Below are 13,483 nucleotides of genomic sequence, written 5' to 3' on the forward strand. Positions count from 1 at the left end.
CCCCCCCCACCCCATCTCCACAATTCCTCTAAACTAGCAACAAGGTAGAACTCAAGAATCTTGTACAATTGACTGACAGGATGCAAAGCTTACCAGCTTTCACACCGATTGTTAACTACCCGGACTAAGTAGTTAAAAGCCAAATCAAAGATGGGCAGGTGGTGAGACAATACAAAGTTAGCTGTGACAACTTAATTGTTCTATGGTAATCATAACAGATGAACATTTCTCCTTGTGCTGCCACAGTGGGGCACAGGCACACTTCTGAAATAATTATCTTGAACTATGGCTGTCAGTGCAGTAACAGGCATTCTGCTAAAACTATTCCCAAATTTTGATAATCTCTGAAACTGCTTTAATCTAAAATACAGAATTAGGTTGAAATACAACCCAAACAGATATCTTTGGTCAAGTGTAAACACTCCCCCAATACAACTGTGGGGTTTGGTTCATCTGAGCACTTATAAATGTAAGATGGCATTAACACAAGGTTACAAATGTAAGAACAGCACCTCTGCCTTAAATCTTCTTTACTGGAACAAGTCAGTAGGAGGACATAAAATAGATCCCAGTTAATTCAATTGTTCCAGAATTTTATATAATCGTTTAATCTTAGGTGTATTAATGAAAGTGTTAGTTAAGCATTGGGAAAGCAGTTGTACAAAAATCCAGGGATTTACATTCTACTCAAAGGCCTTGTGCAATGCTCTTCTATTAAAGATTGCATTGTGGTGTGTAAAGAAAATCAGGTCAGTCTGGGAGTGAGGAATATAAAAAACATTAGGTTTAGCAAGTGGGGAATGTAACAGAGAAGTTTGTTGGTTACTGGGAGCGAGTTTGTGTGTGTGAGAGAGAAAGAGGGAGAATTCTAGATGGAGATCTCAAGAAAGAAAATCATACATTTCATGCAAATTGCATTAAGGTCCCAAATGTTCCATAAAGTCTCATGTTTTCATTGAGACCAAATTGCATAAGTGTACAAAAACAATGCTGTGATCCAATTTCTCAGCACACAACTTGGTGTGTGCCTATATGTACACAAACATCCTACCAAGTCAAAAGCCATCATTATCCAATTCACTTTTCCTAACAGTTCAATTTGATGCCAAAACATTTGTATTAAGTCATAAAACAACTCTTGCTGTAGTATTTCAAGCCAACCCATTTAAAGTGAAGCAAGCAATACAAAGAGATTCTCATTATCTGATAGCAGCACCAAGAATTCAAACCACATGAAGGGGCGACAACTGCAAGTTGCCACCACGAAACCCCAAAGCCACCAGCTTTCTCAGCCACAGGCAGATCCGTTATAATGCAGAGCTACTCTGAATTTTATCTACACATGTGTCTGATGCAGTTAAGCAGAGGATCACAGTACATTTGCTTGCATTTAACATAGTCAAAACATACAATCTAAAATTGGAAGGTGGCGAAAAGGGTCAAACACTTAAACACAGGTGCATTTTCTCCAAAACACTAAGCATAAATTCTTCCATTCAAGTCACAAAAGAAAAAAATCCTTTTAATAACATCTCATATAGGATAAAAATTTTAAGCACCCTTCACTCCAATGTGGTGCCACATATCTATCTACTGCTGCGTGAATTGCTTCTACAGATTTTACAGAAACAACGATTACGGGAAAACAATAGGAATTTAATGATCACTGCAATGTGATCACTGCTTCATTCACGTGTCCAGTTTAGACTAAATAAAGCAAAAATCTAAATTATTTTTCAGCCCATTTATTAACCTTGAAATTAACCATGCAATTTTCAACAAAACTCAAAATAAATGATCATATTAAATCAGAAACAATATTTAAATTTTTTTTAATTAAAAAAAATCATATTTAGAAATACACCACGGTGACGGGCCATTTCTGCCCACAATTCAGTGCTGTCTGTCCAATTAACCTACACCCCTAGTACGTTTTGAACGGTGGGAAGAAACTGAAGCTACCAGGAGAATGTACACAGCGCAAGATTCAAACCCTAGTCTCGTGATCTCTGGTGCTGTAAAGACGATGTGCTCACTATTACACCAACCGTGCTGCCCAAAAAATATTACCCTGTTCCAAAAATCAATTTATGTCATTAAAAGATACAAGTACACACTGGTTATTTTCCAAGATTTGTTGACTTTACTAATGGAACAGATTAGTTCTAGTTAAGGGCAAATGCTTAAAAAAAAAGTAAAATTACGCTATGTTTCAAATTAGTTAAGACTCCTAACCCCAAACAAAAAATCAGAGTCACGATTTATTATCATGAACAAGTCATGACATTCAGTGTTTTGCAGCAGTATTTATAGTACAGACATACATATTATAACCATCTTATAACATTACTATATAAAAAATAAATAACAATATTCGTGCTTCATTGATTATTTAGAAATCTGTTGGCAGCAGGGAAGATACCACTGAGTGCTTGTCTTTAAGCTCCTGTACCTTTCCCTGATAGTTCAGAGTAAAGAGGCATGGTCTGGGTGGTGAGGGTCTTTTGAGGATAGAGCCTGCTTTTTTTTTAAAGATACCGCATCATATAGATATCTTTGATGGAGTGAAATCTGGCGCCTGTGATGTCGAAGGCCAAGTTAACAACCCTCAAGTTTATTCTTGTCCTGAGAGTTGGCGCCTCCATACCAGGCAGTGATGTAACCAGCCAGAATGCTCTCCAGTAGAAGTTTACAATAGTCTTTGGTGACATATCAAATATCATCAGACACTTCAAAGTATAGCCGCTGATGAGCCTTCTTTGTGATTACATCAACGTGGAGGTTCCAGGACAGATCCTCAGAGGTGTTGACACCCAGGTATTTGAATTTCTTGACCCTCTCCACTACTGAGCCCTCAATATGGACTGGGTCGATTTCCCCCAACTTCCTCCTGAAGTCCACAATCATCTCATTGGTTTTGATGATGTTGAGCTGAAGGTCGTTGTTACACCATTCAATGAGATGATTTATCTCCCTCCTGGACGCTTCCTCATTGTCATTTGTGATTCTGCCGACAACTGTGGTGTCATCGGCAAACGTGTCGATGGCATTGGAATTGTATCCTTTGGGTGCACAGGTTTGATAATCAGTAAGAAGGATACGTGGTTTACAATTTGTACTGACTGTGGTCTTCCAATGAGAAGGTCAAGAATCCAGTTGTGGCAGGGTGGGGGTTGATGGTGGTGTGTGAACAGAGGCCTAGAGTTTGTAGCTTCTTGACCAGCACTGAGGGATTAATAGTCGATGAAGAGCAGCCGTATGCATGAATTGCTGTTTGAGAGGTAATCCAGAGCTGAGTGGAGAGCCAGCGATACTGCATCTGCCATGGAGCGATTGCAACAATAAGTGAATTGCAATGGGTCCAGATCTTTACTCAGTTTGTGGAGGAAAAGTGTACACATCTTTGGATCTTCCACTTATTTTTCCAAATTGTGTGATCTTTTAAATTTAACATAGCTACCAAATATTGGCATAGTTGCCCCATTCTACTTAAACTGAACAGTTAAGAACTTCCCTTCACCAGTGTCAACAAACCTTTTCCAAAGCAGAACTTCCTCACTTTTCCTTGCAGATATACTAATTATAATCTGGCACAAATTTTTAATTACCTCCAAATTCATTGGTGTTCAACTATTTTTATCTGGGGATTTTATTTTTTTGCATGAAGTCCTGTATTATGTACAAAACAAATATAGTGAGAAAAAAAACTAATTTTGGGCTGATAGCCAGGTATTGAGGCATTTTAGAGCTGCTTTTTTTTTTAAAACCATTAAATGCTGGACATAATATATAAATGTAAAAATCATTTCTCTTTAAACCAATAAAACCACTAGAGTCATACAGTGGTTCTCAACCTTTTTTCCCCCCATTCACATACCACTAAGAATTCCCTATGGTGCTCTGTGATTAGTAAGAGATTGCTTAAGGTGGTATGTGGGTGGCAAGAAAAAATTTGAAAACCACTGTTTTCATCGTACCTAATTAACTCTCTATATGCACGGTTTCATAACTCCAAAGGAAATGGGCCAATGACAATTTATCTCAAGCAAAATATTTCAGTAACAACTGGTTCAAGGGCAGTGATTCTCAACCTTCCCACTCACTGATGGCACAGGGATTACTGAAAGTGGTGAGTGGAAAGAAAAATGTTGAGAACACTATCCTAGTGGGTGCCCAACTTATGGACATATTGCACATATGAGTGAGCATTAGGTGACTGGCAGGACGGATGGGGGCCGGAACTACTGCCAGATGGGAAAACATAACCCTCCCATGCCACTATACATACACCATCAATAGGGGATCTTGGTGTAGCTGAGCATAGCAGGGAGCGCAGAGCAGATCCACTCGCTCACGTAGACAGAGAAGACAGCTAGTAGCCATTCTTTCTGCACCTGCTGGCTCTCCCTCACAGCTGTTTGTGAGATCCTCTTCTGCATACTGACTTCTCAGGAATGGTACCTTATGACTTCCTGTGCAAAATTTATGAATGCATCTTTTTTTGGGCATTGTGCACGAACAAGTGACCAGGTGCATTGGGTCTCTAAATAGAATACGAGTCAGTGACACGAATGGAAAACCTGGAGATGGTGGAAGGAACAAGTGCATTAAGAAATCAAAAATACCTGAACAACCAAAAGGCATCCATTTATTGTTACCAACGTAACTGCTGTTTGTTGAATGCCTATAGCAGTGGTTTTCAACCTTTTTTCTTTCCACTCACTTTAACTAATCCCTATGCCAAGAGTGCTCTGTGATTAGAATAAAGAGACTAACATAGAGGTAGTTTTTATAATCTTCAGTCAAGACTTTAAAATTACTACTCCAGTGGACACAAAATTATTTCAAAGAGTAATATAATCCATCATGGTTAATATTTCCTCCTCAACTTAAAAATAAAACTAATGATCAGCTCTTTACCACATTACTGATTAGGGACTTGCTGCAAGTTCTACACAGTAAAAGTGCACTTCATTGAAAAACTGATTTTTGGTCATACGAGTGAAATGATGAAAGAATTTTAATAATAGCTACAACAACAACGAAATAATAAATGCAGGCTTCCACAACCATTTACTATAGAAAAGAGGATATATACACACCTAATTTGCAGAGGATTCTTTTCATTGAAAACAGTGGAACAGAAGCCTGGCTTGTGCAGTGAAAATGCTCAGAAGGCAGACTTGTGCTCTCTCAATGCTCAGACATCTTATAAAAGCCAAGGACAACATAATATGGATCAGGCAGACTTTCAATCACTTGGAAGTAGAAGAGGAGTGTTTATATTTTTTTCTTTCCCCTACCCTCAACCTCTACTCAGGAGCTAAAATTGTACATTGGTGAGGAAGATCATAGATTGTTATCTGGAAATGCACAACATATAGACTGCAACATTTTCCATTGACAGTCTTCAAACACTAACCATAGAGCAAAATTTTCAAAAATAACAAGGTATCCCATTTCCTTTGAGCTTCAGGAAGCCATGAGGGAGAGATAGGGAGCAGGAACTCAAACCTTATTGTTAAGGTGCACCTTACTGCAGTCCGAACAAGCATCGATGAAGAATAGGAGCAGCCCCCATCCAGCTCTTCATGGCTGATCTTCTGAGCACCATATTCCAAAAAAATCTCCTTTCCTTTCCCAGCACTCAAAAATCTACGTCCATAGAACATGACAACTCAATGAAGCTGACTTACCAGATCACAGATGTCTGAAGCCTCACCACCCACAGTGGGGAGAAACAGATCATCACCTTAGCCCTAAATCAACAAGGTATCCCATCTCAATCTGTGCTCTCTGATCCTAGAATCTTGGTGAGGGAACATCCTTTTAAAAAAAAACTTTGCAAACCCTCCAAAAATTTCATTAGCACAGTGGAATGCAGCTATCTGGTCTTACACAAGGCTGCAGATGGTCTAAATTGGTGCTTAAAAAAAACTAACATAGAACAACTCTGGTCAGGCAGCATCTGTGCAGGGGAATGGATCTAAACTTAGAAATAGACTTGGCCTGATAACTGTTAACAGCCAACTTAGGATAAAGCCCCAGTTCTCCTCATTACCAATTAACAGTGGGAATTGTATTAAGTGAATCATGAAGAAAAACTAAACAGTTAGTTTGGAGGTAAGTCTCCAACTCAAGACAACATACTCAACTCCAATTCTGCGCTAGTTGAGTACTATCAATTCTCAGGTACAGGACAAGATCTTGCAACTTTCTTAACAAACTCAGCAAAAACATTCAAACAGATCTAACACCAGAAAATTTCTTTCATGGGGTGGGGGAGAACAGTCTGGATACAATAATGTGACAAAATCCACTGAGGCTGTTGCTGGGTGCATAAAACCCATAAAAGCCAGAGCCAGCTATACTGGCCAATAAAGGTGAAGGTAGCTCACTTTCATTGAAAAATAAACACCCAACCTTACTAAATAGGCAGATAACTAAGAATCATAATGGGTGCATTTCTGTACAATCTCCTGTGAACAAAAATAGTGAACATCTTTGAAATTTTCTGTCTCTTTCGCAGGCTGCACTCCAATTTTCCACAGGTTATTTCTTTCACGACAAACATTTGGCTACTTAAAGTAAATATCATCAAAACATGTCCATTAGCAATAAAAAAAACAAATGCATTGTCTATATTAACAGGGAGAAGGTGCTAAAAACTATCCAGAATCAGTTTTTACACAGATATCAGGTTATAAAATTGTCATTCCATGTGCATATACATTTCACGGAAAACAATGTTTGAGTCAAAAAAAGTTGGCTGAAGAGAACAGATTAATTTCACCACTGCAAGGCGAGAAAATTCACATCTATGAACTTCAAAAGTTGCTCACATCATTCATTTGATTAATTATTTTTCTCCATATCCTGGGAGGGGGTGGGAAATCACTTAAATTAATAAAAAATTGACAAACACTTGTAAAACTGTTTACAGCCAACATAATGCCAGGAAATAGTTCATATGCACTGACCTCGATTACTTAAAAAAATCAGCAAGCATTTTGGATAGTCTGAGTGGTCAGGAAGGTTAATTCTATGAGGTACCCATTCCTAAAATAAAAGAAAAACAGGAAATCTGGAGGCCCATTTTTTAAAAACATTTCATCTACAACACGATGAAACCTTCTGAACCTATCCCAATGCAAGCACGTTTGACCTTGCCAACTATTCTTTTACATGTTTCAGCCACAGAAAATGATGCATAAACAGGGCATGCGACAAGTACAGTGATCAATTAAGTTCTAGGGCATGGAGAGATATGCCTATTATCTTCGTGTCAGCCTGAGGCATTCCCAGGGAGCATTAACAACTAAAATTCTAATCCATCCAAAACTAACCACCTCCAATTCTCTCAGCATCCCAAGACAATCTGATCTGCGGCAAAAGGTGAACTCTGCAGTAGCATTTGTAGAATAGACCAACATTTCAGAAATCCACCTTTGCATTCAATTTGGCTCGGCACAGGTGTCAGATATATCTAGAGCAGCAATTTACAAGTAAATGTATCATGTTAAGTCAAACTCTTTAAAAAACTAAATTTTCCTTACAATAGAAGTCAATATTTAGTCATCAGTAACTCGACGAAAACCCACATTATTTCTTGGAATTTTAAAAATTTTTCTAACTTTCCAGGTGACCTTTTGAATGCCCTTACATTTTTTTATCATCTCTTTTAGAAAACATTAAAGTTAACAACATTCAAGTGCCATTTGGTAGAGTTCAACTCTCTTTTGACAATGTAAATCATTGTTGCTGACATCCAGTTCAACAGCAAGTACAACTCTGAGATGCTCAGTATACCACTGCAACATAAACGTGTTACAAAATATAACACAAAATTAATTTGTAATGCACTCAAGTAAAGTAAATCAAGTTCTACAGTATGAAAACAAGCCCTTTGGCACAACCTCCCCACGTCAGCCAAAATGCCCCACCTACACTACTCTCACCTTCCTGTATTTGACCTACATCCCTCCCAACCCATCTTATCCAAGTATTCGTCCATGTTGCTTTCTGATTACATCCAAGGCATTTGAGAATGTCTTACTTGGACTCAGTTGAAATTCAAAGGAGAACATGCAAGTTGCTTTGGGCAATACCTGGACCCAATATGTGTCCTGCAAACCACGAAAACCTGGAGGGCCTCAGAAGGTCAGGCAGCATCCTCGGGCAGAAATAGCCACTCAGCATTTCAAGTGGGTTTAAGCATGCCTGGATTGGGGAGGGAGAGTTATTTTCTCTCATTTCCCTCAAGTTTCCTGCCAACTCCATTCCCACTCACCTTCATGCCAGTGAAGTTTCACATCATGAACACTGCATGAACAATTACATTTGTTAAAATTAAAAATATTAAATTCAGTCTGTGGTCCCAAAGAGGAAAAAAATCTAGCAGATACAATGGAAAACAGCATCAAGTCCACATCCAAAAGCTTCAAAAGAGTCCTAACATTACAGCATATTCCAGTTCTGCCACCCCATAGCCTTGAGGCTATTAAGACAGAGAAATTTCTTGAAAGCGAAACACACCACAACCCAGCAGATGATTCAGCCCAAGTTATCTCAACTCCACGGATTAAGCAACATTTCACTCCTTGATTAACAAGATGCTCAATTCAAATCAACAGCTCAAATTTCTTTTTATGTAAATACGTCATTCTGGGACAGCATTGGTAGCACAACACGTTTTTACATTTTCCCCCCCAAAATCAGCAATTATCACACCTACCTTCCAGAGTGGCCAATCACACTGGAACGACCTGAATGCCAAAAAATCAGATATCACAACACGTTTACACTAAACTCCTGAGGGGCAATATTTTTGTAGGCTGGACATGGGACACCACTGCAATGTCAACCGATAATCTACACACAACATCCAGCATTCCGCGTCATCAATAATGTCCCATTCATTAGCCCGTTGTTGCTGAACACCTGCAGTTGTGTTTAGACTGCAGGCGTTCCATGGAATTCTCTAGGGATCCTGGATGCAAAATAACAGAACGATGTTTTACCTCCAGGACCTTTTACACAGACTGTTCTGGAATTGTGGGAACAATACAAGGCTGTGTCAAAAAAAATACACAATTGTTACAGTCCCTGATCAGGACTGGGGTTCGAATTCCTCTGGGGGCTCCAGTTTCCTCCCATTGTTCAACACATACCGTGGGTTGCAAGTTAATTGGCGGCACTGGCTCGTGAGCCAAAATGGTCCGTTACTGCTTTAGGTCCAAATTTAATCCTTTTCAACTGTTATTATGGAAACACAGAAGACAGCAACACCATGAAGATAGTGACACTAATCTTGGTTGAAGCAGGACTGTGCCATTAATGACATCACCCATGAATGGTGCAAATGGAGAGAGAACAGGGAAAATTAATTTTCCTCCCTATTAAGCAAATAAATGCAGCTCCGCCTGTTTTGTCAGACAATAAAACCACACAGAAATCCTTCAACTGGAATCTAGTTTCTAGTTCTGAAAGACAAGAATCTCTGGATGCTTTGTGGCATCAGTAGGTCATCAGAGAGCAGCTTTCTTTTCGTTTTTGGAACCTTCAGACTGTTGAAATCTTGTCTAGTTTCCACTGGTGTTGCAGTTTTGAAGGGCAGGTGAAGAGATTAACCAGTGAAGGTAGAGCAGTGGTTGGTCCAACAATCAGCACCTGGTGTGGCTACTCCAAATGTCACAATGCAGGACCTCCATCCAAAACTGACAGTTTCCATCTCTTCCCCCCCCCCCCCCCCCCCACCACAGATGCTGCCTAACATGCCAAATTTCTTCTACAGTTTGCTTTTGCTCCAAATTACAGCATTTACACTTGCATCTCCAAATCCACAGAGAGACGATCAAAAATATGCATTTTCCACATTTGCAGCAAGAGACACTACTAACAATAAAATTCACCACAGCCTCTCGCAAGCCACCACCTTTACGAGTCTGAGCAGGAAAAAACATCTGAAAATCAAGAGCTCAAACACAACTCATGACCCAGTCATTAGTGGAAGTGAGTGTTTTCTTCAGGGTCAGGAACTAACTATAGCAGGCATCTCATGTCCATTACTGAGAAAAGCCCAGCAAAGTTTACTTCCTTTCCAACAGAGGAAGAAAGGAAAAATAAAACAATTAAGCATTCCAGAAGTTATAAAACTAAAGTGGTATTGCAAAACTATTATTGATGCCGTGAAATATACCCCACTACTTTAATATAATAGCTTTGAATGGATCACGTTTCTTAACATATGATTAAAAATGTTTGATAATGATAGAGATCGTCACATACACAAGTATGTGTATGTGAGATAGGTATCAAAATTCTTGCTTGCTGCAGCCACCTAGGAATGCACCATCTACACTCATACAAATTACCAAAATGTGTTACAACAGAAAAAGATAAATATATAGGTTTAATATTCACGGATGCAATGAGTGCAAAATGTGACATTTCCACAGTGCAGACAGATCTTTTTGTGGCACTTGAATATTTTTTTGGTTTGAATAGCTCAAGGAGGTTCAAGAGCCTGCTACCTGTCTAAAAGAAAACTGTTCTTGAACCTAGAGATGCCAGACAGGAATTTCTTTTGATTTGTCCAAGATCAGATATCACAGGTTTTTGGACCATAATGTAGGTTTACAGTTTGGCTGAAGGAGATACAATACCGCCATTGATGCCCACCTGCTATTCCCCTGGTAACTGCAAGCTATCAGGAAACCAAAATAATTAAACATACAACACTCCTTCCTGACATCATATACTTCCAAAAAGGGACAAAAGAGCAGAAGTTACTCTGGAGTCATCAATGCACATGCCAGAAATGATTACTTGAAAATCTTTTAAATGGATCAGACAAAGAGTTTGAACTGAGGTGTTACTAGTGATTAGATAAGTGTGAAGCTATTCGTTTTTTTTGTCTCAAGTCTGCTCATTTCCTGCCTGTCAAATGACTGGGGAATGAATGCCCAGTGTTATTCCTGAAACTTCAGCCAGAGAAAAATCTGTCGTTAGACCACTATAAATGCATAGGAACAGATCGTAGAACAGCAGTTCACAAAACAACCTGTGATTTCTGCATGGAGAAAACAGTGCTCAGACTTTAACTCCAAAAATCAGCTTGGAAGTGCTACCTTGGTTTCTTTCAACACTAGTTCACAGAAACATTCATATTAAGTTTGTTTATTCAATTTTGTTCAAAGAAACTGTTCAATACCACTGATACAAGATTTAGACACAACTCAAACCACATTTGTATACTGTAATGGTTTTGAAACTCAAAAACATTTACAAGCATGTCAAACAAAGGCACAAGGAAAATCTAGATTTCAGGCCAAAATAGGTTTGATGAAAGAGGCACGTTTCAAAGGAGGGAAGGGAGGCAAAGTAATCTAGATGTTCCAGAGTGGGGCAGGTGAAGGAATGAGAGGATACAAGGGGTCAAGACCTTCAAAAACTCAAATTCTGCTTTATATAGAAAGAGGTATATAATCTTTTATCTGAAATTCTGAAAACCAAAACCTCCAAAAACCAAACATTTTTTCCATTATGTTATCTGCACAGCACAGTTTGCGTTTGGCACCAAACATCACCTGACGTGACCCTCGCCGTCCAGCACCGTATCTCAGCGCTAATCATTTTATGGTCTATCTTTATCTCACTTCATTTACCATCCTCAGCCTCTCCCCCCACCCCCCAACTCGCCATCCAGACCTTTCTAGTCAGGGCGTATCTACGCAAAATAGCCCCTACGGCAGGGGTGACCAATGCATCAAAATGAACAATGACAAGGAGGTCTCGCGAAAGCTGGCCTTGGTGGGCGCCATTTTGTATTTGGCATTGTATAATTGAGACCGAACAGTGGAACGAGGAAGGAGGACAAGTGTACCGAGCGTGGTGAGCATTCCTTATTTTGGATAAAAGGCCTGTATGTGCAAGAATCAATTCCATCCATTTACATTTTCCTTTGGGAGATGATTCCAATATACAACTTAGCGCTAGTGCTATGAAGTTTAGATGATAGTGACATTGCTTTTTCCTTACAAGTTTTAATTAATTCTCTTTGGTTCATTCATTCAAAAAGTCACAAGTCATTGCAACCTGTATTCCATTGTTATTTAAGAAGCAGAACCCAATGAGTAGGCCTTTTCAAAATGATGAATGAAAACTAACATCACAATGACTCTCCTCAAAATTACACTAGAGTTCATCAAATCAACAAAGGAAGTTTAGTAACAATTTAGAATTCTTTAGTGTTTATATATAGAAGCAATTGTCATCACATTGTTGCTGGAATTGTGAAATTTATGAATGAATGGTGATTACCATCAGGCACTGTCCAACTCTGAAGAAGAAAAAAACTAAGAACCAAGTTACTGCAGAGAACTTTTAAAGTCACCACTAAAACACCAAAAATACAGAAACTGAATTTTGGCTATGATTCAACCTCAGAAGCTCTGATGACTTTCATTTCTATAGTTTAAAGAGATCAACATCCCTCTGTTTGAACAGTCCTGCAATACAAGTAAAAACACAATGCTGGAGAAACTCAGTAGGTCAAACAGTGTACTTCATGTAGCAAAGCTCAAGGTTTGGGCACCTGCCTACATTTTGCTCATACCTTGATTAAGGGCGCGAGCCCGAAACCGAAAGGTAGGCTATTTATCTTTGCTATATAAAGTACACTCCTTCCCAAGTTCGTGTTATATGGCGAGCTCTCCACTGGCCATCGTGTCAGAGGTGCACCAAAGAAGAGGTTCAAGGACTGCCTAAAGAAATCTCTTGGTGCCTGCCACATTGACCACCACCAGTGGGCTGATATCACCTCAAACTGTGCATCTTGGCGCCTCACAGTTCGGCGGGCAGCAACCTCCTTTGAAGAAGACCGCAGAGCCCACCTCACTGACAAAAGACAAAGGAGGAAAAACCCAACACCCAACCCCAACCAACAAATTTTCCCCTGCAACCGCGTCTGCCTGTCCCGCATTGGACTTGTCAGCCACAAACGAGCCTGCAGCATGACGTGGACGTTTACCCCTCCGTAAATCTTCGTCCGCGAAGCCAAGCCAAAGAAAAATAAAGTACACTGTTTGACTTGCCGAGTTTCTCCGGCATTGTGTTTTTAGACTTCTGTAGACTTTTGAGTTTTGGTCTTGCAATATGATAGGCTACAAGAGAATTTGGATTGTGCCCAATCAAAATATACACAGATGCTAAAAAACATTCTCAGTCATCCACATATTTCCAAACATTCATGTTGGACAATTTTAAAAATCCATATTCTGAATTAGAGTCAAGATTGCACGAATACAAAAAATTAAAAATATTTAAAAGATTTATTATAGTATTTTGCTTTTTTTGTTATTTAGATCATTTTCTGGTTAGAGTAATTGTGATTTTAAAAGGAAAGTATGTTTGAATGTCAAAAGGGATGCCATGATTAGAATCTTAAAATAGAAATAATTTGACATGGGGAACATTTCTTGGT

At 39.1% G+C, this 13,483-nt stretch overlaps 1 protein-coding gene across 19 annotated transcripts in view; it reads right to left on the reverse strand.

The window, feature by feature from the left end:
• Positions 1–13,483, reverse strand: part of LOC138758977 (transcription factor 12-like) — a 135,198-nt gene that overhangs the window by 115,448 nt on the left and 6,267 nt on the right. Inside the window, exon 1 of one of the 19 annotated variants that reach the window (XM_069928688.1) lies at positions 6,981–7,042. The exons of the other annotated variants lie outside the window; for them this stretch is intronic. The gene's annotated coding sequence lies outside the window, so the exon portion shown is untranslated. Of the gene's footprint in view, positions 1–6,980; positions 7,043–13,483 lie in introns of those variants that run through there. 19 annotated transcript variants of the gene reach the window in all.

Source organism: Narcine bancroftii, chromosome 3, assembly GCF_036971445.1.
Source record: "Narcine bancroftii isolate sNarBan1 chromosome 3, sNarBan1.hap1, whole genome shotgun sequence".
In the NCBI taxonomy this organism is placed as follows: domain Eukaryota; kingdom Metazoa; phylum Chordata; class Chondrichthyes; order Torpediniformes; family Narcinidae; genus Narcine; species Narcine bancroftii.